The sequence below is a fragment of the Ascaphus truei genome, unplaced genomic scaffold, assembly GCF_040206685.1.
Source record: "Ascaphus truei isolate aAscTru1 unplaced genomic scaffold, aAscTru1.hap1 HAP1_SCAFFOLD_435, whole genome shotgun sequence".
NCBI lineage: Eukaryota > Metazoa > Chordata > Amphibia > Anura > Ascaphidae > Ascaphus > Ascaphus truei.
Genome location: NW_027456766.1, coordinates 303,137 through 323,113, shown reverse-complemented (window position 1 = coordinate 323,113; position 19,977 = coordinate 303,137). Strand labels below are relative to the sequence as shown.

The following is a 19,977-nucleotide window of genomic DNA, read 5'->3' as shown; positions in this document are numbered from 1 at the left end:
TTTATTTTTCGCTTCCCTAATGAAAATATACATGGCATTCCTTGCAGCAAATGAAAATGTTTCATTTTTTACTACTTTTTTCCCGCAGTGGCAAAGAAATATATCGTTTTTTCCTCTGAAAGTTCAACACAATGCAACCTTCCAAAATAGAATTCTGACATCAAGAATTCCGTCTATAGTACATTTGAGTGCACCTGTCATTTTCTCAGTCTCTGTGTATGCATGGAGCAAGATATAGGCTCATGGATTTAAGAATGAGAGGATATCATGAGACAGCAATCTCCACCTACGGCCATACTACCTTGAAAGCGCCCGATCCCGTCAGATCTCGGAAGCTAAGCAGGGTGAGGCTTGATTAGTACTGGGTTGGGAGACTGCCTGGGAATACCAGGTGCTGTGGGTGTTTTTATTTTTCGCTTCCCTAATGAAAATATACATGGCATTCCTTGCAGCAAATGAAAATGTTTCATTTTTTACTACTTTTTTCCCGCAGTGGCAAAGAAATATATCGTTTTTTCCTCTGAAAGTTCAACACAATGCAACCTTCCAAAATAGAATTCTGACATCAAGAATTCCGTCTATAGTACATTTGAGTGCACCTGTCATTTTCTCAGTCTCTGTGTATGCATGGAGCAAGATATAGGCTCAAGGATTTTAGAATGAGAGGATATCATGAGACAACAATCTCCAACTACGGCCATACTACCTTGAAAGCCCCCGATCCCGTCAGATCTCGGAAGCTAAGCAGGGTGAGGCTTGATTAGTACTGTGTTGGGAGACTGCCTGGGAATACCAGGTGCTGTGGGTGTTTTTATTTTTCGCTTCCCTAATGAAAATATACATGGCATTCCTTGCAGCAAATGAAAATGTTTCATTTCTTGCTACTTTTTTCCCGCAGTGGCAAAGAAATATATCGTTTTTTCCTCTGAAAGTTCAACACAATGCAACCTTCCAAAATAGAATTCTGACATCAAGAATTCCGTCTATAGTACATTTGAGTACACCTGTCATTTTCTCAGTCTCTGTGTATGCATGGAGCAAGATATAGACTCATGGATTTAAGAATGAGAGGATATCATGAGACAGCAATCTCCATCTACGGCCATACTTTCTTGAAAGCGCCCGATCCCGTCAGATCTCGGAAGCTAAGCAGGGTGAGGCTTGATTAGTACTGGGTTGGGAGACTACCTGAGACTACCTGGGAATACCAGGTGCTGTGGGTGTTTTTATTTTTCGCTTCCCTAATGAAAATATATATGCCATTCCTTGCAGCAAATGAAAATGTTTAATTTTTTACTACTTTTTTCCCGCAGTGGCAAAGAAATATATAGTTTTTTTCCTCAGAAAGTTCAACACAATGCAACCTTCCAAAATAGAATTCTGACATCAAGAATTCCGTCTATAGTACATTTGAGTACACCTGTCATTTTCTCAGTCTCTGTGTATGCATGGAGCAAGATATAGACTCATGGATTTAAGAATGAGAGGATATCATGAGACAGCAATCTCCATCTACGGCCATACTTTCTTGAAAGCGCCCGATCCCGTCAGATCTCGGAAGCTAAGCAGGGTGAAGCTTGATTAGTACTGTGTTGGGAGACTGCCTGGGAATACCAGGTGCTGTGGGTGTTTTTATTTTTCGCTTCCCTAATGAAAATATACATGCCATTCCTTGCAGCAAATGAAAATGTTTCATTTTTTACTACTTTTTTCCCGCAGTGGCAAAGAAATATATCGTTTTTTCCTCTGAAAGTTCAAAACAATGCAACCTTCCAAAATAGAATTCTGACATCAAGAATTCCGTCTATAGTACATTTGAGTGCACCTGTCATTTTCTCAGTCTCTGTATATGCATGGAGCAAGATATAGGCTCATGGATTTAAGAATGAGAGGATATCATGAGACAGCAATCTCCACCTGTGGCCATACTACCTTGAAAGCGCCCGATCCCGTCAAATCTCGGAAGCTAAGCAGGGTGAGGCTTGATTAGTACTGGGTTGGGAGACTGCCTGGGAATACCAGGTGCTGTGGGTGTTTTTATTTTTCGCTTCCCTAATGAAAATATACATGGCATTCCTTGCAGCAAATGAAAATGTTTCATTTTTTACTACTTTTTTCCCGCAGTGGCAAAGAAATATATCGTTTTTTCCTCTGAAAGTTCAACACAATGCAACCTTCCAAAATAGAATTCTGACATCAAGAATTCCGTCTATAGTACATTTGAGTGCACCTGTCATTTTCTCAGTCTCTGTGTATGCATGGAGCAAGATATAGGCTCATGGATTTAAGAATGAGAGGATATCATGAGACAGCAATCTCCACCTACGGCCATACTACCTTGAAAGCGCCCGATCCCGTCAGATCTCGGAAGCTAAGCAGGGTGAGGCTTGATTAGTACTGGGTTGGGAGACTGCCTGGGAATACCAGGTGCTGTGGGTGTTTTTATTTTTCGCTTCCCTAATGAAAATATACATGGCATTCCTTGCAGCAAATGAAAATGTTTCCTTTTTTTTTTACTTTTTTCCCGCAGTGGCAAAGAAATATATCGTTTTTTCCTCTGAAAGTTCAACACGATGCAACCTTCCAAAATAGAATTCTGACATCAAGAATTCCGTCTATAGTACATTTGAGTACACCTGTCATTTTCTCAGTCTCTGTGTATGCATGGAGCAAGATATAGGCTCATGGATTTAAGAATGAGAGGATATCATGAGACAGGAATCTCCACCTACAGACATACTACCTTGAAAGCGCCCGATCCCGTCAGATCTCGGAAGCTAAGCAGGGTGAGGCTTGATTAGTACTGTGTTGGGAGACTGCCTGGGAATACCAGGTGCTGTGGGTGTTTTTATTTTTCGCTTCCCTAATGAAAATATACATGGCATTCCTTGCAGCAAATGAAAATGTTTCATTTTTTACTACTTTTTTCCCGCAGTGGCAAAGAAATATATCGTTTTTTCCTCAGAAAGTTCAACACAATGCAACCTTCCAAAATAGAATTCTGACATCAAGAATTCCGTCTATAGTACATTTGAGTGCACCTGTCATTTTCTCAGTCTCTGTGTATGCATGGAGCAAGATATAGGCTCATGGATTTAAGAATGAGAGGATATCATGAGACAGCAATCTCCACCTACGGCCATACTACCTTGAAAGCGCCCGATCCCGTCAGATCTCGGAAGCTAAGCAGGGTGAGGCTTGATTAGTACTGGGTTGGGAGACTGCCTGGGAATACCAGGTGCTGTGGGTGTTTTTATTTTTCGCTTCCCTAATGAAAATATACATGGCATTCCTTGCAGCAAATGAAAATGTTTCATTTTTTACTACTTTTTTCCCGCAGTGGCAAAGAAATATATCGTTTTTTCCTCTGAAAGTTCAACACAATGCAACCTTCCAAAATAGAATTCTGACATCAAGAATTCCGTCTATAGTACATTTGAGTGCACCTGTCATTTTCTCAGTCTCTGTGTATGCATGGAGCAAGATATAGGCTCAAGGATTTAAGAATGAGAGGATATCATGAGACAACAATCTCCACCTACGGCCATACTACCTTGAAAGCGCCCGATCCCGTCAGATCTCGGAAGCTAAGCAGGGTGAGGCTTGATTAGTACTGTGTTGGGAGACTGCCTGGGAATACCAGGTGCTGTGGGTGTTTTTATTTTTCGCTTCCCTAATGAAAATATACATGCCATTCCTTGCAGCAAATGAAAATGTTTCATTTTTTACTACTTTTTTCCCGCAGTGGCAAAGAAATATATCGTTTTTTCCTCTGAAAGTTCAAAACAATGCAACCTTCCAAAATAGAATTCTGACATCAAGAATTCCGTCTATAGTACATTTGAGTGCACCTGTCATTTTCTCAGTCTCTGTATATGCATGGAGCAAGATATAGGCTCATGGATTTAAGAATGAGAGGATATCATGAGACAGCAATCTCCACCTGTGGCCATACTACCTTGAAAGCGCCCGATCCCGTCAAATCTCGGAAGCTAAGCAGGGTGAGGCTTGATTAGTACTGGGTTGGGAGACTGCCTGGGAATACCAGGTGCTGTGGGTGTTTTTATTTTTCGCTTCCCTAATGAAAATATACATGGCATTCCTTGCAGCAAATGAAAATGTTTCATTTTTTACTACTTTTTTCCCGCAGTGGCAAAGAAATATATCGTTTTTTCCTCTGAAAGTTCAACACAATGCAACCTTCCAAAATAGAATTCTGACATCAAGAATTCCGTCTATAGTACATTTGAGTGCACCTGTCATTTTCTCAGTCTCTGTGTATGCATGGAGCAAGATATAGGCTCATGGATTTAAGAATGAGAGGATATCATGAGACAGCAATCTCCACCTACGGCCATACTACCTTGAAAGCGCCCGATCCCGTCAGATCTCGGAAGCTAAGCAGGGTGAGGCTTGATTAGTACTGGGTTGGGAGACTGCCTGGGAATACCAGGTGCTGTGGGTGTTTTTATTTTTCGCTTCCCTAATGAAAATATACATGGCATTCCTTGCAGCAAATGAAAATGTTTCCTTTTTTTTTTACTTTTTTCCCGCAGTGGCAAAGAAATATATCGTTTTTTCCTCTGAAAGTTCAACACGATGCAACCTTCCAAAATAGAATTCTGACATCAAGAATTCCGTCTATAGTACATTTGAGTACACCTGTCATTTTCTCAGTCTCTGTGTATGCATGGAGCAAGATATAGGCTCATGGATTTAAGAATGAGAGGATATCATGAGACAGGAATCTCCACCTACAGACATACTACCTTGAAAGCGCCCGATCCCGTCAGATCTCGGAAGCTAAGCAGGGTGAGGCTTGATTAGTACTGTGTTGGGAGACTGCCTGGGAATACCAGGTGCTGTGGGTGTTTTTATTTTTCGCTTCCCTAATGAAAATATACATGGCATTCCTTGCAGCAAATGAAAATGTTTCATTTTTTACTACTTTTTTCCCGCAGTGGCAAAGAAATATATCGTTTTTTCCTCAGAAAGTTCAACACAATGCAACCTTCCAAAATAGAATTCTGACATCAAGAATTCCGTCTATAGTACATTTGAGTGCACCTGTCATTTTCTCAGTCTCTGTGTATGCATGGAGCAAGATATAGGCTCATGGATTTAAGAATGAGAGGATATCATGAGACAGCAATCTCCACCTACGGCCATACTACCTTGAAAGCGCCCGATCCCGTCAGATCTCGGAAGCTAAGCAGGGTGAGGCTTGATTAGTACTGGGTTGGGAGACTGCCTGGGAATACCAGGTGCTGTGGGTGTTTTTATTTTTCGCTTCCCTAATGAAAATATACATGGCATTCCTTGCAGCAAATGAAAATGTTTCATTTTTTACTACTTTTTTCCCGCAGTGGCAAAGAAATATATCGTTTTTTCCTCTGAAAGTTCAACACAATGCAACCTTCCAAAATAGAATTCTGACATCAAGAATTCCGTCTATAGTACATTTGAGTGCACCTGTCATTTTCTCAGTCTCTGTGTATGCATGGAGCAAGATATAGGCTCAAGGATTTAAGAATGAGAGGATATCATGAGACAACAATCTCCACCTACGGCCATACTACCTTGAAAGCGCCCGATCCCGTCAGATCTCGGAAGCTAAGCAGGGTGAGGCTTGATTAGTACTGTGTTGGGAGACTGCCTGGGAATACCAGGTTCTGTGGGTATTTTTATTTTTCGCTTCCCTAATGAAAATATACATGGCATTCCTTGCAGCAAATGAAAATGTTTCATTTTTTACTACTTTTTTCCCGCAGTGGCAAAGAAATATATCGTTTTTTCCTCTGAAAGTTCAACACAATGCAACCTTCCAAAATAGAATTCTGACATCAAGAATTCCGTCTATAGTACATTTGAGTGCACCTGTCATTTTCTCAGTCTCTGTGTATGCATGGAGCAACATACTGTATAGGCTCATGGATTTAAGAATGAGAGGATATCATGAGACAGCAATCTCCACCTACGGCCATACTACCTTGAAAGCGCCCGATCCCGTCAGATCTCGGAAGCTAAGCAGGGTGAGGCTTGATTAGTACTGTTTTGGGAGACTGCCTGGGAATACCAGGTGCTGTGGGTGTTTTTATTTTTCGCTTCCCTAATGAAAATATACATGGCATTCCTTGCAGCAAATGAAAATGTTTCATTTTTTACTACTTTTTTCCCGCAGTGGCAAAGAAATATATCGTTTTTTCCTCAGAAAGTTCAACACAATGCAACCTTCCAAAATAGAATTCTGACATCAAGAATTCCGTCTATAGTACATTTGAGTGCACCTGTCATTTTCTCAGTCTCTGTGTATGCATGGAGCAAGATATAGGCTCATGGATTTAAGAATGAGAGGATATCATGAGACAGCAATCTCCACCTACGGCCATACTACCTTGAAAGCGCCCGATCCCGTCAGATCTCGGAAGCTAAGCAGGGTGAGGCTTGATTAGTACTGGGTTGGGAGACTGCCTGGGAATACCAGGTGCTGTGGGTGTTTTTATTTTTCGCTTCCCTAATGAAAATATACATGGCATTCCTTGCAGCAAATGAAAATGTTTCATTTTTTACTACTTTTTTCCCGCAGTGGCAAAGAAATATATCGATTTTTCCTCTGAAAGTTCAACACAATGCAACCTTCCAAAATAGAATTCTGACATCAAGAATTCCGTCTATAGTACATTTGAGTGCACCTGTCATTTTCTCAGTCTCTGTGTATGCATGGAGCAAGATATAGGCTCAAGGATTTAAGAATGAGAGGATATCATGAGACAACAATCTCCACCTACGGCCATACTACCTTGAAAGCGCCCGATCCCGTCAGATCTCGGAAGCTAAGCAGGGTGAGGCTTGATTAGTACTGTGTTGGGAGACTGCCTGGGAATACCAGGTGCTGTGGGTGTTTTTATTTTTCGCTTCCCTAATGAAAATATACATGGCATTCCTTGCAGCAAATGAAAATGTTTCATTTTTTACTACTTTTTTCCCGCAGTGGCAAAGAAATATATCGTTTTTTCCTCAGAAAGTTCAACACAATGCAACCTTCCAAAATAGAATTCTGACATCAAGAATTCCGTCTATAGTACATTTGAGTGCACCTGTCATTTTCTCAGTCTCTGTGTATGCATGGAGCAAGATATAGGCTCAAGGATTTAAGAATGAGAGGATATCATGAGACAACAATCTCCACCTACGGCCATACTACCTTGAAAGCGCCCGATCCCGTCAGATCTCGGAAGCTAAGCAGGGTGAGGCTTGATTAGTACTGTGTTGGGAGACTGCCTGGGAATACCAGGTGCTGTGGGTGTTTTTATTTTTCGCTTCCCTAATGAAAATATACATGGCATTCCTTGCAGCAAATGAAAATGTTTCATTTTTTACTACTTTTTTCCCGCAGTGGCAAAGAAATATATCGTTTTTTCCTCTGAAAGTACAACACAATGCAACCTTCCAAAATAGAATTCTGACATCAAGAATTCCGTCTATAGTACATTTGAGTGCACCTGTCATTTTCTCAGTCTCTGTGTATGCATGGAGCAAGATATACTGTAGGCTCATGGATTTAAGAATGAGAGGATATCATGAGACAGCAATCTCCACCTACGGCCATACTACCTTGAAAGCGCCCGATCCCGTCAGATCTCGGAAGCTAAGCAGGGTGAAGCTTGATTAGTACTGTGTTGGGAGACTGCCTGGGAATACCAGGTGCTGTGGGTGTTTTTATTTTTCGCTTCCCTAATGAAAATATACATGGCATTCCTTGCAGCAAATGAAAATGTTTCATTTTGTACTACTTTTTTCCCGCAGTGGCAAAGAAATATATCGTTTTTTCCTCAGAAAGTTCAACACAATGCAACCTTCCAAAATAGAATTCTGACATCAAGAATTCCGTCTATAGTACATTTGAGTGCACCTGACATTTTCTCAGTCTCTGTGTATGCATGGAGCAAGATATAGGCTCATGGATTTAAGAATGAGAGGATATCATGAGACAGCAATCTCCACCTACGGCCATACTACCTTGAAAGCGCCCGATCCTGTCAGATCTCGGAAGCTAAGCAGGGTGAGGCTTGATTAGTACTGGGTTGGGAGACTGCCTGGGAATACCAGGTGCTGTGGGTGTTTTTATTTTTTGCTTCCCTAATGAAAATATACATGGCATTCCTTGCAGCAAATGAAAATGTTTCATTTTTTACTACTTTTTTCCCGCAGTGGCAAAGAAATATATCGTTTTTTCCTCTGAAAGTTCAACACAATGCAACCTTCCAAAATAGAATTCTGACATCAAGAATTCCGTCTATAGTACATTTGAGTGCACCTGTCATTTTCTCAGTCTCTGTGTATGCATGGAGCAAGATATAGGCTCAAGGATTTAAGAATGAGAGGATATCATGAGACAGCAATCTCCACCTACGGCCATACTACCTTGAAAGCGCCCGATCCCGTCAGATCTCGGAAGCTAAGCAGGGTGAGGCTTGATTAGTACTGTGTTGGGAGACTGCCTGGGAATACCAGGTTCTGTGGGTATTTTTATTTTTCGCTTCCCTAATGAAAATATACATGGCATTCCTTGCAGCAAATGAAAATGTTTCATTTTTTACTACTTTTTTCCCGCAGTGGCAAAGAAATATATCGTTTTTTCCTCTGAAAGTTCAACACAATGCAACCTTCCAAAATAGAATTCTGACATCAAGAATTCCGTCTATAGTACATTTGAGTGCACCTGTCATTTTCTCAGTCTCTGTGTATGCATGGAGCAACATATAGGCTCATGGATTTAAGAATGAGAGGATATCATGAGACAGCAATCTCCACCTACGGCCATACTACCTTGAAAGCGCCCGATCCCGTCAGATCTCGGAAGCTAAGCAGGGTGAGGCTTGATTAGTACTGTGTTGGGAGACTGCCTGGGAATACCAGGTGCTGTGGGTGTTTTTATTTTTCGCTTCCCTAATGAAAATATACATGGCATTCCTTGCAGCAAATGAAAATGTTTCATTTTTTACTACTTTTTTCCCGCAGTGGCAAAGAAATATATCGTTTTTTCCTCAGAAAGTTCAACACAATGCAACCTTCCAAAATAGAATTCTGACATCAAGAATTCCGTCTATAGTACATTTGAGTGCACCTGTCATTTTCTCAGTCTCTGTGTATGCATGGAGCAAGATATAGGCTCATGGATTTAAGAATGAGAGGATATCATGAGACAGCAATCTCCACCTACGGCCATACTACCTTGAAAGCGCCCGATCCCGTCAGATCTCGGAAGCTAAGCAGGGTGAGGCTTGATTAGTACTGGGTTGGGAGACTGCCTGGGAATACCAGGTGCTGTGGGTGTTTTTATTTTTCGCTTCCCTAATGAAAATATACATGGCATTCCTTGCAGCAAATGAAAATGTTTCATTTTTTACTACTTTTTTCCCGCAGTGGCAAAGAAATATATCGTTTTTTCCTCTGAAAGTTCAACACAATGCAACCTTCCAAAATAGAATTCTGACATCAAGAATTCCGTCTATAGTACATTTGAGTGCACCTGTCATTTTCTCAGTCTCTGTGTATGCATGGAGCAAGATATAGGCTCAAGGATTTAAGAATGAGAGGATATCATGAGACAACAATCTCCACCTACGGCCATACTACCTTGAAAGCGCCCGATCCCGTCAGATCTCGGAAGCTAAGCAGGGTGAGGCTTGATTAGTACTGTGTTGGGAGACTGCCTGGGAATACCAGGTTCTGTGGGTATTTTTATTTTTCGCTTCCCTAATGAAAATATACATGGCATTCCTTGCAGCAAATAAAAAATGTTTCATTTTTTACTACTTTTTTCCCGCAGTGGCAAAGAAATATATCGTTTTTTCCTCTGAAAGTTCAACACAATGCAACCTTCCAAAATAGAATTCTGACATCAAGAATTCCGTCTATAGTACATTTGAGTGCACCTGTCATTTTCTCAGTCTCTGTGTATGCATGGAGCAACATACTGTATAGGCTCATGGATTTAAGAATGAGAGGATATCATGAGACAGCAATCTCCACCTACGGCCATACTACCTTGAAAGCGCCCGATCCCGTCAGATCTCGGAAGCTAAGCAGGGTGAGGCTTGATTAGTACTGTTTTGGGAGACTGCCTGGGAATACCAGGTGCTGTGGGTGTTTTTATTTTTCGCTTCCCTAATGAAAATATACATGGCATTCCTTGCAGCAAATGAAAATGTTTCATTTTTTACTACTTTTTTCCCGCAGTGGCAAAGAAATATATCGTTTTTTCCTCTGAAAGTTCAACACAATGCAACCTTCCAAAATAGAATTCTGACATCAAGAATTCCGTCTATAGTACATTTGAGTGCACCTGTCATTTTCTCAGTCTCTGTGTATGCATGGAGCAAGATATAGGCTCATGGATTTAAGAATGAGAGGATATCATGAGACAGCAATCTCCACCTACGGCCATACTACCTTGAAAGCGCCCGATCCCGTCAGATCTCGGAAGCTAAGCAGGGTGAGGCTTGATTAGTACTGGGTTGGGAGACTGCCTGGGAATACCAGGTGCTGTGGGTGTTTTTATTTTTCGCTTCCCTAATGAAAATATACATGGCATTCCTTGCAGCAAATGAAAATGTTTCATTTTTTACTACTTTTTTCCCGCAGTGGCAAAGAAATATATCGTTTTTTCCTCTGAAAGTTCAACACAATGCAACCTTCCAAAATAGAATTCTGACATCAAGAATTCCGTCTATAGTACATTTGAGTGCACCTGTCATTTTCTCAGTCTCTGTGTATGCATGGAGCAAGATATAGGCTCATGGATTTAAGAATGAGAGGATATCATGAGACAGCAATCTCCACCTACGGCCATACTACCTTGAAAGCGCCCGATCCCGTCAGATCTCGGAAGCTAAGCAGGGTGAGGCTTGATTAGTACTGTGTTGGGAGACTGCCTGGGAATACCAGGTGCTGTGGGTGTTTTTATTTTTCGCTTCCCTAATGAAAATATACATGGCATTCCTTGCAGCAAATGAAAATGTTTCATTTTTTACTACTTTTTTCCCGCAGTGGCAAAGAAATATATCGTTTTTTCCTCTGAAAGTTCAACACAATGCAACCTTCCAAAATAGAATTCTGACATCAAGAATTCCGTCTATAGTACATTTGAGTGCACCTGTCATTTTCTCAGTCTCTGTGTATGCATGGAGCAAGATATAGGCTCATGGATTTAAGAATGAGAGGATATCATGAGACAGCAATCTCCACCTACGGCCACGCTACCTTGAAAGCGCCCGATCCCGTCAGATCTCGGAAGCTAAGCAGGGTGAGGCTTGATTAGTACTGGATTGGGAGACTGCCTGGGAATACCAGGTGCTGTGGGTGTTTTTATTTTTCGCTTCCCTAATGAAAATATACATGGCATTCCTTGCAGCAAATGAAAATGTTTCATTTTTTACTACTTTTTTCCCGCAGTGGCAAAGAAATATATTGTTTTTTCCTCAGAAAGTTCAACACAATGCAACCTTCCAAAATAGAATTCTGACATCAAGAATTCCGTCTATAGTACATTTGAGTGCACCTGTCATTTTCTCAGTCTCTGTGTATGCATGGAGCAAGATATAGGCTCATGGATTTAAGAATGAGAGGATATCATGAGACAGCAATCTCCACCTACAGCCATACTACCTTGAAAGCGCCCGATCCCGTCAGATCTCGGAAGCTAAGCAGGGTGAGGCTTGATTAGTAATGGGTTGGGAGACTGCCTGGGAATACCAGGTGCTGTGGGTGTTTTTATTTTTCGCTTCCCTAATGAAAATATACATGGCATTCCTTGCAGCAAATGAAAATGTTTCATTTTTTACTACTTTTTTCCCGCAGTGGCAAAGCAATATATCGTTTTTTCCTCAGAAAGTTCAACACAATGAAACCTTCCAAAATAGAATTCTGACATCAAGAATTCCGTCTATAGTACATTTGAGTGCACCTGTCATTTTCTCAGTCTCTGTGTATGCATGGAGCAAGATATAGGCTCATGGATTTAAGAATGAGAGGATATCATGAGACAGCAATCTCCACCTACGGCCATACTACCTTGAAAGCGCCCGATCCCGTCAGATCTCGGAAGCTACTGTAAGCAGGGTGAGGCTTGATTAGTACTGGGTTGGGAGACTGCCTGGGAATACCAGGTGCTGTGGGTGTTTTTATTTTTCGCTTCCCTAATGAAAATATACATGGCATTCCTTGTAGCAAATGAAAATGTTTCATTTTTTACTACTTTTTTCCCGCAGTGGCAAAGAAATATATCGTTTTTTCCTCTGAAAGTTCAACACAATGCAACCTTCCAAAATAGAATTCTGACATCAAGAATTCCGTCTATAGTACATTTGAGTGCACCTGTCATTTTCTCAGTCTCTGTGTATGCATGGAGCAAGATATAGGCTCATGGATTTAAGAATGAGAGGATATCATGAGACAGCAATCTCCACCTACGGCCATACTACCTTGAAAGTGCCCGATCCCGTCAGATCTCGGAAGCTAAGCAGGGTGAGGCTTGATTAGTACTGGGTTGGGAGACTGCCTGGGAATACCAGGTGCTGTGGGTGTTTTTATTTTTCGCTTCCCTAATGAAAATATACATGGCATTCCTTGCAGCAAATGAAAATGTTTCAATTTTTACTACTTTTTTCCCGCAGTGGCAAAGAAATATATCGTTTTTTCCTCTGAAAGTTCAACACAATGCAACCTTCCAAAATAGAATTCTGACATCAAGAATTCCGTCTATAGTACATTTGAGTGCACCTTTCATTTTCTCAGTCTCTGTGTATGCATGGAGCAAGATATAGGCTCATGGATTTAAGAATGAGAGGATATCATGAGACAGCGATCTCCGCCTACGGCCATACTACCTTCAAAGCGCCCGATCCCGTCAGATCTCGTAAGCTAAGCAGGGTGAGGCTTGATTAGTACTGTGTTGGGAGACTGCCTGGGAATACCAGGTGCTGTGGGTGTTTTTATTTTTCGCTTCCCTAATGAAAATATACATGGCATTCCTTGCAGCAAATGAAAATGTTTCATTTTTTACTACTTTTTTCCCGCAGTGGCAAAGAAATCTATCGTTTTTTCCTCTGAAAGTTCAACACAATGCAACCTTCCAAAATAGAATTCTGACATCAAGAATTCCGTCTATAGTACATTTGAGTGCACCTGTCATTTTCTCAGTCTCTGTGTATGCATGGAGCAAGATATAGGCTCATGGATTTAAGAATGAGAGGATATCATGAGACAGCAATCTCCACCTACGGCCATACTACCTTGAAAGTGCCCGATCCCGTCAGATCTCGGAAGCTAAGCAGGGTGAGGCTTGATTAGTACTGGGTTGGGAGACTGCCTGGGAATACCAGGTGCTGTGGGTGTTTTTATTTTTCGCTTCCCTAATGAAAATATACATGGCATTCCTTGCAGCAAATGAAAATGTTTCATTTTTTACTACTTTTTTTTCCGCAGTGGCAAAGAAATATATCGTTTTTTCCTCAGAAAGTTCAACACAATGCAACCTTCCAAAATAGAATTCTGACATCAAGAATTCCGTCTATAGTACATTTGAGTACACCTGTCATTTTCTCAGTCTCTGTGTATGCATGGAGCAAGATATTGGCTCATGGATTTAAGAATGAGAGGATATCATGAGACGGCCATACTACCTTGAAAGCGCCCGATCCCGTCAGATCTCGGAAGCTAAGCAGGGTGAGGCTTGATTAGTACTGGGTTGGGAGACTGCCTGGGAATACCAGGTGCTGTGGGTGTTTTTATTTTTCGCTTCCCTAATGAAAATATACATGGCATTCCTTGCAGCAAATGAAAATGTTTCATTTTTTACTACTTTTTTCCCGCAGTGGCAAAGAAATATATCGTTTTTTCCTCAGAAAGTTCAACACAATGCAACCTTCCAAAATAGAATTCTGACATCAAGAATTCCGTCTATAGTACATTTGAGTGCACCTGTCATTTTCTCAGTCTCTGTGTATGCATGGAGCAAGATATAGGCTCATGGATTTAAGAATGAGAGGATATCATGAGACAGCAATCTCCACCTACGGCCATACTACCTTGAAAGCGCCCGATCCCGTCAGATCTCGGAAGCTAAGCAGGGTGAGGCTTGATTAGTACTGGGTTGGGAGACTGCCTGGGAATACCAGGTGCTGTAGGGGTTTTTATTTTTCGCTTCCCTAATGAAAATATACATGGCATTCCTCGCAGCAAATGAAAATGTTTCATTTCTTGCTACTTTTTTCCCGCAGTGGCAAAGAAATATATCGTTTTTTCCTCAGAAAGTTCAACATAATGCAACCTTCCAAAATAGAATTCTGACATCAAGAATTCCGTCTATAGTACATTTGAGTGCACCTGTCATTTTCTCAGTCTCTGTGTATGCATGGAGCAAGATATAGGCTCATGGATTTAAGAATGAGAGGATATCATGAGACAGCAATCACCACCTACGGCCATACTACCTTGAAAGCGCCCGATCCCGTGAGATCTCGGAAGCTAAGCAGGGTGAGGCTTGATTAGTACTGGGTTGGGAGACTGCCTGGGAATACCAGGTGCTGTGGGTGTTTTTATTTTTCGCTTCCCTAATGAAAATATACATGGCATTCCTTGCAGCTAATGAAAATGTTTCATTTTTTACTACTTTTTTCCCGCAGTGGCAAAGAAATATATCGTTTTTTCCTCTGAAAGTTCAACACAATGCAACCTTCCAAAATAGAATTCTGACATCAAGAATTCCGTCTATAGTACATTTGAGTACACCTGTCATTTTCTCAGTCTCTGTGTATGCATGGAGCAAGATATAGACTCATGGATTTAAGAATGAGAGGATATCATGAGACAGCAATCTCCACCTACGGCCATACTTTCTTGAAAGCGCCCGATCCCGTCAGATCTCGGAAGCTAAGCAGGGTGAAGCTTGATTAGTACTGTGTTGGGAGACTGCCTGGGAATACCAGGTGCTGTGGGTGTTTTTATTTTTCGCTTCCCTAATGAAAATATACATGGCATTCCTTGCAGCAAATGAAAATGTTTCATTTTTTACTACTTTTTTCCCGCAGTGGCAAAGAAATATATCGTTTTTTCCTCAGAAAGTTCAACACAATGCAACCTTCCAAAATAGAATTCTGACATCAAGAATTCCGTCTATAGTACATTTGAGTGCACCTGACATTTTCTCAGTCTCTGTGTATGCATGGAGCAAGATATAGGCTCATGGATTTAAGAATGAGAGGATATCATGAGACAGCAATCTCCACCTACGGCCATACTACCTTGAAAGCGCCCGATCCTGTCAGATCTCGGAAGCTAAGCAGGGTGAGGCTTGATTAGTACTGGGTTGGGAGACTGCCTGGGAATACCAGGTGCTGTGGGTGTTTTTATTTTTCGCTTCCCTAATGAAAATATACATGGCATTCCTTGCAGCAAATGAAAATGTTTCATTTTTTACTACTTTTTTCCCGCAGTGGCAAAGAAATATATCGTTTTTTCCTCTGAAAGTTCAACACAATGCAACCTTCCAAAATAGAATTCTGACATCAAGAATTCCGTCTATAGTACATTTGAGTGCACCTGTCATTTTCTCAGTCTCTGTGTATGCATGGAGCAAGATATAGGCTCAAGGATTTAAGAATGAGAGGATATCATGAGACAGCAATCTCCACCTACGGCCATACTACCTTGAAAGCGCCCGATCCCGTCAGATCTCGGAAGCTAAGCAGGGTGAGGCTTGATTAGTACTGTGTTGGGAGACTGCCTGGGAATACCAGGTTCTGTGGGTATTTTTATTTTTCGCTTCCCTAATGAAAATATACATGGCATTCCTTGCAGCAAATGAAAATGTTTCATTTTTTACTACTTTTTTCCCGCAGTGGCAAAGAAATATATCGTTTTTTCCTCTGAAAGTTCAACACAATGCAACCTTCCAAAATAGAATTCTGACATCAAGAATTCCGTCTATAGTACATTTGAGTGCACCTGTCATTTTCTCAGTCTCTGTGTATGCATGGAGCAACATATAGGCTCATGGATTTAAGAATGAGAGGATATCATGAGACAGCAATCTCCACCTACGGCCATACTACCTTGAAAGCGCCCGATCCCGTCAGATCTCGGAAGCTAAGCAGGGTGAGGCTTGATTAGTACTGTGTTGGGAGACTGCCTGGGAATACCAGGTGCTGTGGGTGTTTTTATTTTTCGCTTCCCTAATGAAAATATACATGGCATTCCTTGCAGCAAATGAAAATGTTTCATTTTTTACTACTTTTTTCCCGCAGTGGCAAAGAAATATATCGTTTTTTCCTCAGAAAGTTCAACACAATGCAACCTTCCAAAATAGAATTCTGACATCAAGAATTCCGTCTATAGTACATTTGAGTGCACCTGTCATTTTCTCAGTCTCTGTGTATGCATGGAGCAAGATATAGGCTCATGGATTTAAGAATGAGAGGATATCATGAGACAGCAATCTCCACCTACGGCCATACTACCTTGAAAGCACCCGATCCCGTCAGATCTCGGAAGCTAAGCAGGGTGAGGCTTGATTAGTACTGGGTTGGGAGACTGCCTGGGAATACCAGGTGCTGTGGGTGTTTTTATTTTTCGCTTCCCTAATGAAAATATACATGGCATTCCTTGCAGCAAATGAAAATGTTTCATTTTTTACTACTTTTTTCCCGCAGTGGCAAAGAAATATATCGATTTTTCCTCTGAAAGTTCAACACAATGCAACCTTCCAAAATAGAATTCTGACATCAAGAATTCCGTCTATAGTACATTTGAGTGCACCTGTCATTTTCTCAGTCTCTGTGTATGCATGGAGCAAGATATAGGCTCAAGGATTTAAGAATGAGAGGATATCATGAGACAACAATCTCCACCTACGGCCATACTACCTTGAAAGCGCCCGATCCCGTCAGATCTCGGAAGCTAAGCAGGGTGAGGCTTGATTAGTACTGTGTTGGGAGACTGCCTGGGAATACCAGGTGCTGTGGGTGTTTTTATTTTTCGCTTCCCTAATGAAAATATACATGGCATTCCTTGCAGCAAATGAAAATGTTTCATTTTTTACTACTTTTTTCCCGCAGTGGCAAAGAAATATATCGATTTTTCCTCTGAAAGTTCAACACAATGCAACCTTCCAAAATAGAATTCTGACATCAAGAATTCCGTCTATAGTACATTTGAGTGCACCTGTCATTTTCTCAGTCTCTGTGTATGCATGGAGCAAGATATAGGCTCAAGGATTTAAGAATGAGAGGATATCATGAGACAACAATCTCCACCTACGGCCATACTACCTTGAAAGCGCCCGATCCCGTCAGATCTCGGAAGCTAAGCAGGGTGAGGCTTGATTAGTACTGTGTTGGGAGACTGCCTGGGTATACCAGGTGCTGTGGGTGTTTTTATTTTTCGCTTCCCTAATGAAAAAATACATGGCATTCCTTGCAGCAAATGAAAATGTTTCATTTTTTACTACTTTTTTCCCGCAGTGGCAAAGAAATATATTGTTTTTTCCTCTGAAAGTACAACACAATGCAACCTTCCAAAATAGAATTCTGACATCAAGAATTCCGTCTATAGTACATTTGAGTGCACCTGTCATTTTCTCAGTCTCTGTGTACTGCACCGACACACTTTATTCGAGCAAATACCCAGTATGTACCTGGCAGATACCTGGAATGCGCCGCTCCTCACCTCTGACAAGCCCCGTTGCGTTTGCCTTCCCAGCCTGGGTTCATGCCTGGCTGACGGGCGGCTGATCTGTTAAATGATAATGATTAGGATTTAATAGGCTGCAATGCTTCGCGTGTCTACCAGATGGCATAAATTCATGAATTGTAATGCAGTATATATATATATACTGTGCAGTATTGCAGCCAGCGGGAATAAAATGCTTCAATCCCTGCCTGAAAATAACCCAATGCACTCGGGCAGAAAACAGTCACAAACCTCAATACACCCGGGTATACCCGAATTCGTGGGACTAGCCTTGCTCGAATAAAGTGTGTCGCCAGTGTATGCATGGAGCAAGATATAGGCTCAAGGATTTAAGAATGAGAGGATATCATGAGACAGCAATCTCCACCTACGGCCATACTACCTTGAAAGCGCCCGATCCCGTCAGATCTCGGAAGCTAAGCAGGGTGAGGCTTGATTAGTACTGTGTTGGGAGACTGCCTGGGAATACCAGGTGCTGTGGGTGTTTTTATTTTTCGCTTCCCTAATGAAAATATACATGGCATTCCTTGCAGCAAATGAAAATGTTTCATTTTTTACTACTTTTTTCCCGCAGTGGCAAAGAAATATATCGTTTTTTCCTCAGAAAGTTCAACACAATGCAACCTTCCAAAATAGAATTCTGACATCAAGAATTCCGTCTATAGTACATTTGAGTGCACCTGTCATTTTCTCAGTCTCTGTGTATGCATGGAGCAAGATATAGGCTCATGGATTTAAGAATGAGAGGATATCATGAGACAGCAATCTCCACCTACGGCCATACTACCTTGAAAGCGCCCGATCCCGTCAGATCTCGGAAGCTAAGCAGGGTGAGGCTTGATTAGTATTGGGTTGGGAGACTGCCTGGGAATACCAGGTGCTGTGGGTGTTTTTATTTTTCGCTTCCCTAATGAAAATATACATGGCATTCCTTGCAACAAATGAAAATGTTTCATTTTTTACTACTTTTTTCCCGCAGTGGCAAAGAAATATATCGTTTTTTCCTCTGAAAGTTCAACACAATGCAACCTTCCAAAATAGAATTCTGACATCAAGAATTCCGTCTATAGTACATTTGAGTGCACCTGTCATTTTCTCAGTCTCTGTGTATGCATGGAGCAAGATATAGGCTCATGGATTTAAGAATGAGAGGATATCATGAGACAGCAATCTCCACCTACGGCCATACTACCTTGAAAGCGCCCGATCCCGTCAGATCTCGGAAGCTAAGCAGGGTGAGGCTTGATAAGTACAGTGTTGGGAAACTGCCTGGGAATACCAGGTGCTGTGGATGTTTTTATTTTTCGCTTCCCTAATGAAAATATACATGGCATTCCTTGCAGCAAATGAAAATGTTTCATTTTTTACTACTTTTTTCCCGCAGTGGCAAAGAAATATATCGATTTTTCCTCAGAAAGTTCAACACAATGCAACCTTCCAAAATAGAATTCTGACATCAAGAATTACGTCTATAGTACATTTGAGTGCACCTGTCATTTTCTCAGTCTCTGTGTATGCATGGAGCAAGATATAGGCTCAAGGATTTAAGAATGAGAGGATATCATGAGACAACAATCTCCAAGTACGGCCATACTACCTTGAAAGCGCCCGATCCCGTCAGATCTCGGAAGCTAAGCAGGGTGAGGCTTGATTAGTACTGTGTTGGGAGACTGCCTGGGAATACCAGGTGCTGTGGGTGTTTTTATTTTTCGCTTCCCTAATGAAAATATACATGGCATTCCTTGCAGCAAATGAAAATGTTTCATTTTTTACTACTTTTTTCCCGCAGTGGCAAAGAAATATATCGTTTTTTCCTCTGAAAGTACAACACAATGCAACCTTCCAAAATAGAATTCTGACATCAAGAATTCCGTCTATAGTACATTTGAGTGCACCTGTCATTTTCTCAGTCTCTGTGTATGCATGGAGCAAGATATAGGCTCATGGATTTAAGAATGAGAGGATATCATGAGACAGCAATCTCCACCTACGGCCATACTACCTTGAAAGCGCCCGATCCCGTCAGATCTCGGAAGCTAAACAGGGTGAGGCTTGATTAGTACTGTGTTGGGAGACTGCCTGGGAATACCAGGTGCTGTGGGTGTTTTTATTTTTCGCTTCCCTAATGAAAATATACATGGCATTCCTTGCAGCAAATGAAAATGTTTCATTTTTTACTACTTTTTTCCCGCAGTGGCAAAGAAATATATCGTTTTTTCCTCAGAA

The 19,977-nt window shown here is 41.3% G+C and overlaps 39 non-coding genes and 9 pseudogenes across 39 annotated transcripts; all 48 read left to right on the top strand.

Moving 5' to 3' along the window:
* Positions 1 to 284: 284 nt before the first annotated feature.
* Positions 285 to 403, top strand: LOC142484443 (5S ribosomal RNA). The gene has a single exon (XR_012797900.1). It is a non-coding gene; the product is annotated as a 5S ribosomal RNA (ribosomal RNA).
* A 286-nt stretch (positions 404 to 689) lies between these two features.
* Positions 690 to 808, top strand: LOC142484237 (5S ribosomal RNA). Its single transcript, XR_012797733.1, has one exon. It is a non-coding gene; the product is annotated as a 5S ribosomal RNA (ribosomal RNA).
* Positions 809 to 1,094: 286 nt separating this feature from the next.
* LOC142484354 (5S ribosomal RNA) lies at positions 1,095 to 1,223 on the top strand (annotated as a pseudogene).
* Positions 1,224 to 1,510: 287 nt separating this feature from the next.
* LOC142484333 (5S ribosomal RNA) lies at positions 1,511 to 1,629 on the top strand (annotated as a pseudogene).
* Positions 1,630 to 1,915: 286 nt separating this feature from the next.
* On the top strand, positions 1,916 to 2,034 carry LOC142484322 (5S ribosomal RNA; annotated as a pseudogene).
* Positions 2,035 to 2,320: 286 nt separating this feature from the next.
* Positions 2,321 to 2,439, top strand: LOC142484442 (5S ribosomal RNA). The gene has a single exon (XR_012797899.1). It is a non-coding gene; the product is annotated as a 5S ribosomal RNA (ribosomal RNA).
* Positions 2,440 to 2,726: 287 nt separating this feature from the next.
* LOC142484281 (5S ribosomal RNA) lies at positions 2,727 to 2,845 on the top strand. The gene has a single exon (XR_012797775.1). It is a non-coding gene; the product is annotated as a 5S ribosomal RNA (ribosomal RNA).
* A 286-nt stretch (positions 2,846 to 3,131) lies between these two features.
* Positions 3,132 to 3,250, top strand: LOC142484440 (5S ribosomal RNA). The gene has a single exon (XR_012797897.1). It is a non-coding gene; the product is annotated as a 5S ribosomal RNA (ribosomal RNA).
* A 286-nt stretch (positions 3,251 to 3,536) lies between these two features.
* Positions 3,537 to 3,655, top strand: LOC142484501 (5S ribosomal RNA). Its single transcript, XR_012797956.1, has one exon. It is a non-coding gene; the product is annotated as a 5S ribosomal RNA (ribosomal RNA).
* A 286-nt stretch (positions 3,656 to 3,941) lies between these two features.
* LOC142484321 (5S ribosomal RNA) lies at positions 3,942 to 4,060 on the top strand (annotated as a pseudogene).
* Positions 4,061 to 4,346: 286 nt separating this feature from the next.
* LOC142484439 (5S ribosomal RNA) lies at positions 4,347 to 4,465 on the top strand. Its single transcript, XR_012797896.1, has one exon. It is a non-coding gene; the product is annotated as a 5S ribosomal RNA (ribosomal RNA).
* A 287-nt stretch (positions 4,466 to 4,752) lies between these two features.
* On the top strand, positions 4,753 to 4,871 carry LOC142484280 (5S ribosomal RNA). The gene has a single exon (XR_012797774.1). It is a non-coding gene; the product is annotated as a 5S ribosomal RNA (ribosomal RNA).
* Positions 4,872 to 5,157: 286 nt separating this feature from the next.
* Positions 5,158 to 5,276, top strand: LOC142484438 (5S ribosomal RNA). The gene has a single exon (XR_012797895.1). It is a non-coding gene; the product is annotated as a 5S ribosomal RNA (ribosomal RNA).
* A 286-nt stretch (positions 5,277 to 5,562) lies between these two features.
* LOC142484217 (5S ribosomal RNA) lies at positions 5,563 to 5,681 on the top strand. The gene has a single exon (XR_012797714.1). It is a non-coding gene; the product is annotated as a 5S ribosomal RNA (ribosomal RNA).
* A 291-nt stretch (positions 5,682 to 5,972) lies between these two features.
* Positions 5,973 to 6,091, top strand: LOC142484161 (5S ribosomal RNA). Its single transcript, XR_012797660.1, has one exon. It is a non-coding gene; the product is annotated as a 5S ribosomal RNA (ribosomal RNA).
* A 286-nt stretch (positions 6,092 to 6,377) lies between these two features.
* On the top strand, positions 6,378 to 6,496 carry LOC142484437 (5S ribosomal RNA). Its single transcript, XR_012797894.1, has one exon. It is a non-coding gene; the product is annotated as a 5S ribosomal RNA (ribosomal RNA).
* Positions 6,497 to 6,782: 286 nt separating this feature from the next.
* Positions 6,783 to 6,901, top strand: LOC142484500 (5S ribosomal RNA). Its single transcript, XR_012797955.1, has one exon. It is a non-coding gene; the product is annotated as a 5S ribosomal RNA (ribosomal RNA).
* Positions 6,902 to 7,187: 286 nt separating this feature from the next.
* On the top strand, positions 7,188 to 7,306 carry LOC142484499 (5S ribosomal RNA). The gene has a single exon (XR_012797954.1). It is a non-coding gene; the product is annotated as a 5S ribosomal RNA (ribosomal RNA).
* A 291-nt stretch (positions 7,307 to 7,597) lies between these two features.
* Positions 7,598 to 7,716, top strand: LOC142484279 (5S ribosomal RNA). The gene has a single exon (XR_012797773.1). It is a non-coding gene; the product is annotated as a 5S ribosomal RNA (ribosomal RNA).
* A 286-nt stretch (positions 7,717 to 8,002) lies between these two features.
* Positions 8,003 to 8,121, top strand: LOC142484184 (5S ribosomal RNA). Its single transcript, XR_012797682.1, has one exon. It is a non-coding gene; the product is annotated as a 5S ribosomal RNA (ribosomal RNA).
* Positions 8,122 to 8,407: 286 nt separating this feature from the next.
* LOC142484216 (5S ribosomal RNA) lies at positions 8,408 to 8,526 on the top strand. Its single transcript, XR_012797713.1, has one exon. It is a non-coding gene; the product is annotated as a 5S ribosomal RNA (ribosomal RNA).
* A 286-nt stretch (positions 8,527 to 8,812) lies between these two features.
* Positions 8,813 to 8,931, top strand: LOC142484498 (5S ribosomal RNA). Its single transcript, XR_012797953.1, has one exon. It is a non-coding gene; the product is annotated as a 5S ribosomal RNA (ribosomal RNA).
* A 286-nt stretch (positions 8,932 to 9,217) lies between these two features.
* On the top strand, positions 9,218 to 9,336 carry LOC142484436 (5S ribosomal RNA). The gene has a single exon (XR_012797893.1). It is a non-coding gene; the product is annotated as a 5S ribosomal RNA (ribosomal RNA).
* A 286-nt stretch (positions 9,337 to 9,622) lies between these two features.
* Positions 9,623 to 9,741, top strand: LOC142484215 (5S ribosomal RNA). Its single transcript, XR_012797712.1, has one exon. It is a non-coding gene; the product is annotated as a 5S ribosomal RNA (ribosomal RNA).
* A 292-nt stretch (positions 9,742 to 10,033) lies between these two features.
* Positions 10,034 to 10,152, top strand: LOC142484159 (5S ribosomal RNA). Its single transcript, XR_012797658.1, has one exon. It is a non-coding gene; the product is annotated as a 5S ribosomal RNA (ribosomal RNA).
* A 286-nt stretch (positions 10,153 to 10,438) lies between these two features.
* LOC142484434 (5S ribosomal RNA) lies at positions 10,439 to 10,557 on the top strand. Its single transcript, XR_012797891.1, has one exon. It is a non-coding gene; the product is annotated as a 5S ribosomal RNA (ribosomal RNA).
* Positions 10,558 to 10,843: 286 nt separating this feature from the next.
* LOC142484497 (5S ribosomal RNA) lies at positions 10,844 to 10,962 on the top strand. Its single transcript, XR_012797952.1, has one exon. It is a non-coding gene; the product is annotated as a 5S ribosomal RNA (ribosomal RNA).
* A 286-nt stretch (positions 10,963 to 11,248) lies between these two features.
* On the top strand, positions 11,249 to 11,367 carry LOC142484301 (5S ribosomal RNA). Its single transcript, XR_012797795.1, has one exon. It is a non-coding gene; the product is annotated as a 5S ribosomal RNA (ribosomal RNA).
* A 286-nt stretch (positions 11,368 to 11,653) lies between these two features.
* Positions 11,654 to 11,772, top strand: LOC142484251 (5S ribosomal RNA). Its single transcript, XR_012797746.1, has one exon. It is a non-coding gene; the product is annotated as a 5S ribosomal RNA (ribosomal RNA).
* Positions 11,773 to 12,058: 286 nt separating this feature from the next.
* On the top strand, positions 12,059 to 12,182 carry LOC142484353 (5S ribosomal RNA; annotated as a pseudogene).
* Positions 12,183 to 12,468: 286 nt separating this feature from the next.
* Positions 12,469 to 12,587, top strand: LOC142484673 (5S ribosomal RNA). The gene has a single exon (XR_012798122.1). It is a non-coding gene; the product is annotated as a 5S ribosomal RNA (ribosomal RNA).
* A 286-nt stretch (positions 12,588 to 12,873) lies between these two features.
* On the top strand, positions 12,874 to 12,992 carry LOC142484343 (5S ribosomal RNA; annotated as a pseudogene).
* Positions 12,993 to 13,278: 286 nt separating this feature from the next.
* On the top strand, positions 13,279 to 13,397 carry LOC142484671 (5S ribosomal RNA). The gene has a single exon (XR_012798120.1). It is a non-coding gene; the product is annotated as a 5S ribosomal RNA (ribosomal RNA).
* A 271-nt stretch (positions 13,398 to 13,668) lies between these two features.
* On the top strand, positions 13,669 to 13,787 carry LOC142484346 (5S ribosomal RNA; annotated as a pseudogene).
* Positions 13,788 to 14,073: 286 nt separating this feature from the next.
* On the top strand, positions 14,074 to 14,192 carry LOC142484606 (5S ribosomal RNA). Its single transcript, XR_012798058.1, has one exon. It is a non-coding gene; the product is annotated as a 5S ribosomal RNA (ribosomal RNA).
* Positions 14,193 to 14,478: 286 nt separating this feature from the next.
* Positions 14,479 to 14,597, top strand: LOC142484691 (5S ribosomal RNA). The gene has a single exon (XR_012798140.1). It is a non-coding gene; the product is annotated as a 5S ribosomal RNA (ribosomal RNA).
* A 286-nt stretch (positions 14,598 to 14,883) lies between these two features.
* Positions 14,884 to 15,002, top strand: LOC142484329 (5S ribosomal RNA; annotated as a pseudogene).
* Positions 15,003 to 15,288: 286 nt separating this feature from the next.
* LOC142484182 (5S ribosomal RNA) lies at positions 15,289 to 15,407 on the top strand. Its single transcript, XR_012797680.1, has one exon. It is a non-coding gene; the product is annotated as a 5S ribosomal RNA (ribosomal RNA).
* Positions 15,408 to 15,693: 286 nt separating this feature from the next.
* On the top strand, positions 15,694 to 15,812 carry LOC142484214 (5S ribosomal RNA). The gene has a single exon (XR_012797711.1). It is a non-coding gene; the product is annotated as a 5S ribosomal RNA (ribosomal RNA).
* Positions 15,813 to 16,098: 286 nt separating this feature from the next.
* On the top strand, positions 16,099 to 16,217 carry LOC142484496 (5S ribosomal RNA). Its single transcript, XR_012797951.1, has one exon. It is a non-coding gene; the product is annotated as a 5S ribosomal RNA (ribosomal RNA).
* A 286-nt stretch (positions 16,218 to 16,503) lies between these two features.
* Positions 16,504 to 16,622, top strand: LOC142484555 (5S ribosomal RNA). The gene has a single exon (XR_012798009.1). It is a non-coding gene; the product is annotated as a 5S ribosomal RNA (ribosomal RNA).
* Positions 16,623 to 16,908: 286 nt separating this feature from the next.
* Positions 16,909 to 17,027, top strand: LOC142484495 (5S ribosomal RNA). Its single transcript, XR_012797950.1, has one exon. It is a non-coding gene; the product is annotated as a 5S ribosomal RNA (ribosomal RNA).
* Positions 17,028 to 17,313: 286 nt separating this feature from the next.
* LOC142484235 (5S ribosomal RNA) lies at positions 17,314 to 17,432 on the top strand. The gene has a single exon (XR_012797731.1). It is a non-coding gene; the product is annotated as a 5S ribosomal RNA (ribosomal RNA).
* Positions 17,433 to 18,116: 684 nt separating this feature from the next.
* Positions 18,117 to 18,235, top strand: LOC142484494 (5S ribosomal RNA). The gene has a single exon (XR_012797949.1). It is a non-coding gene; the product is annotated as a 5S ribosomal RNA (ribosomal RNA).
* A 286-nt stretch (positions 18,236 to 18,521) lies between these two features.
* LOC142484156 (5S ribosomal RNA) lies at positions 18,522 to 18,640 on the top strand. Its single transcript, XR_012797656.1, has one exon. It is a non-coding gene; the product is annotated as a 5S ribosomal RNA (ribosomal RNA).
* Positions 18,641 to 18,926: 286 nt separating this feature from the next.
* LOC142484341 (5S ribosomal RNA) lies at positions 18,927 to 19,045 on the top strand (annotated as a pseudogene).
* A 286-nt stretch (positions 19,046 to 19,331) lies between these two features.
* LOC142484318 (5S ribosomal RNA) lies at positions 19,332 to 19,450 on the top strand. Its single transcript, XR_012797811.1, has one exon. It is a non-coding gene; the product is annotated as a 5S ribosomal RNA (ribosomal RNA).
* A 286-nt stretch (positions 19,451 to 19,736) lies between these two features.
* Positions 19,737 to 19,855, top strand: LOC142484683 (5S ribosomal RNA). Its single transcript, XR_012798132.1, has one exon. It is a non-coding gene; the product is annotated as a 5S ribosomal RNA (ribosomal RNA).
* Positions 19,856 to 19,977: the final 122 nt, after the last annotated feature.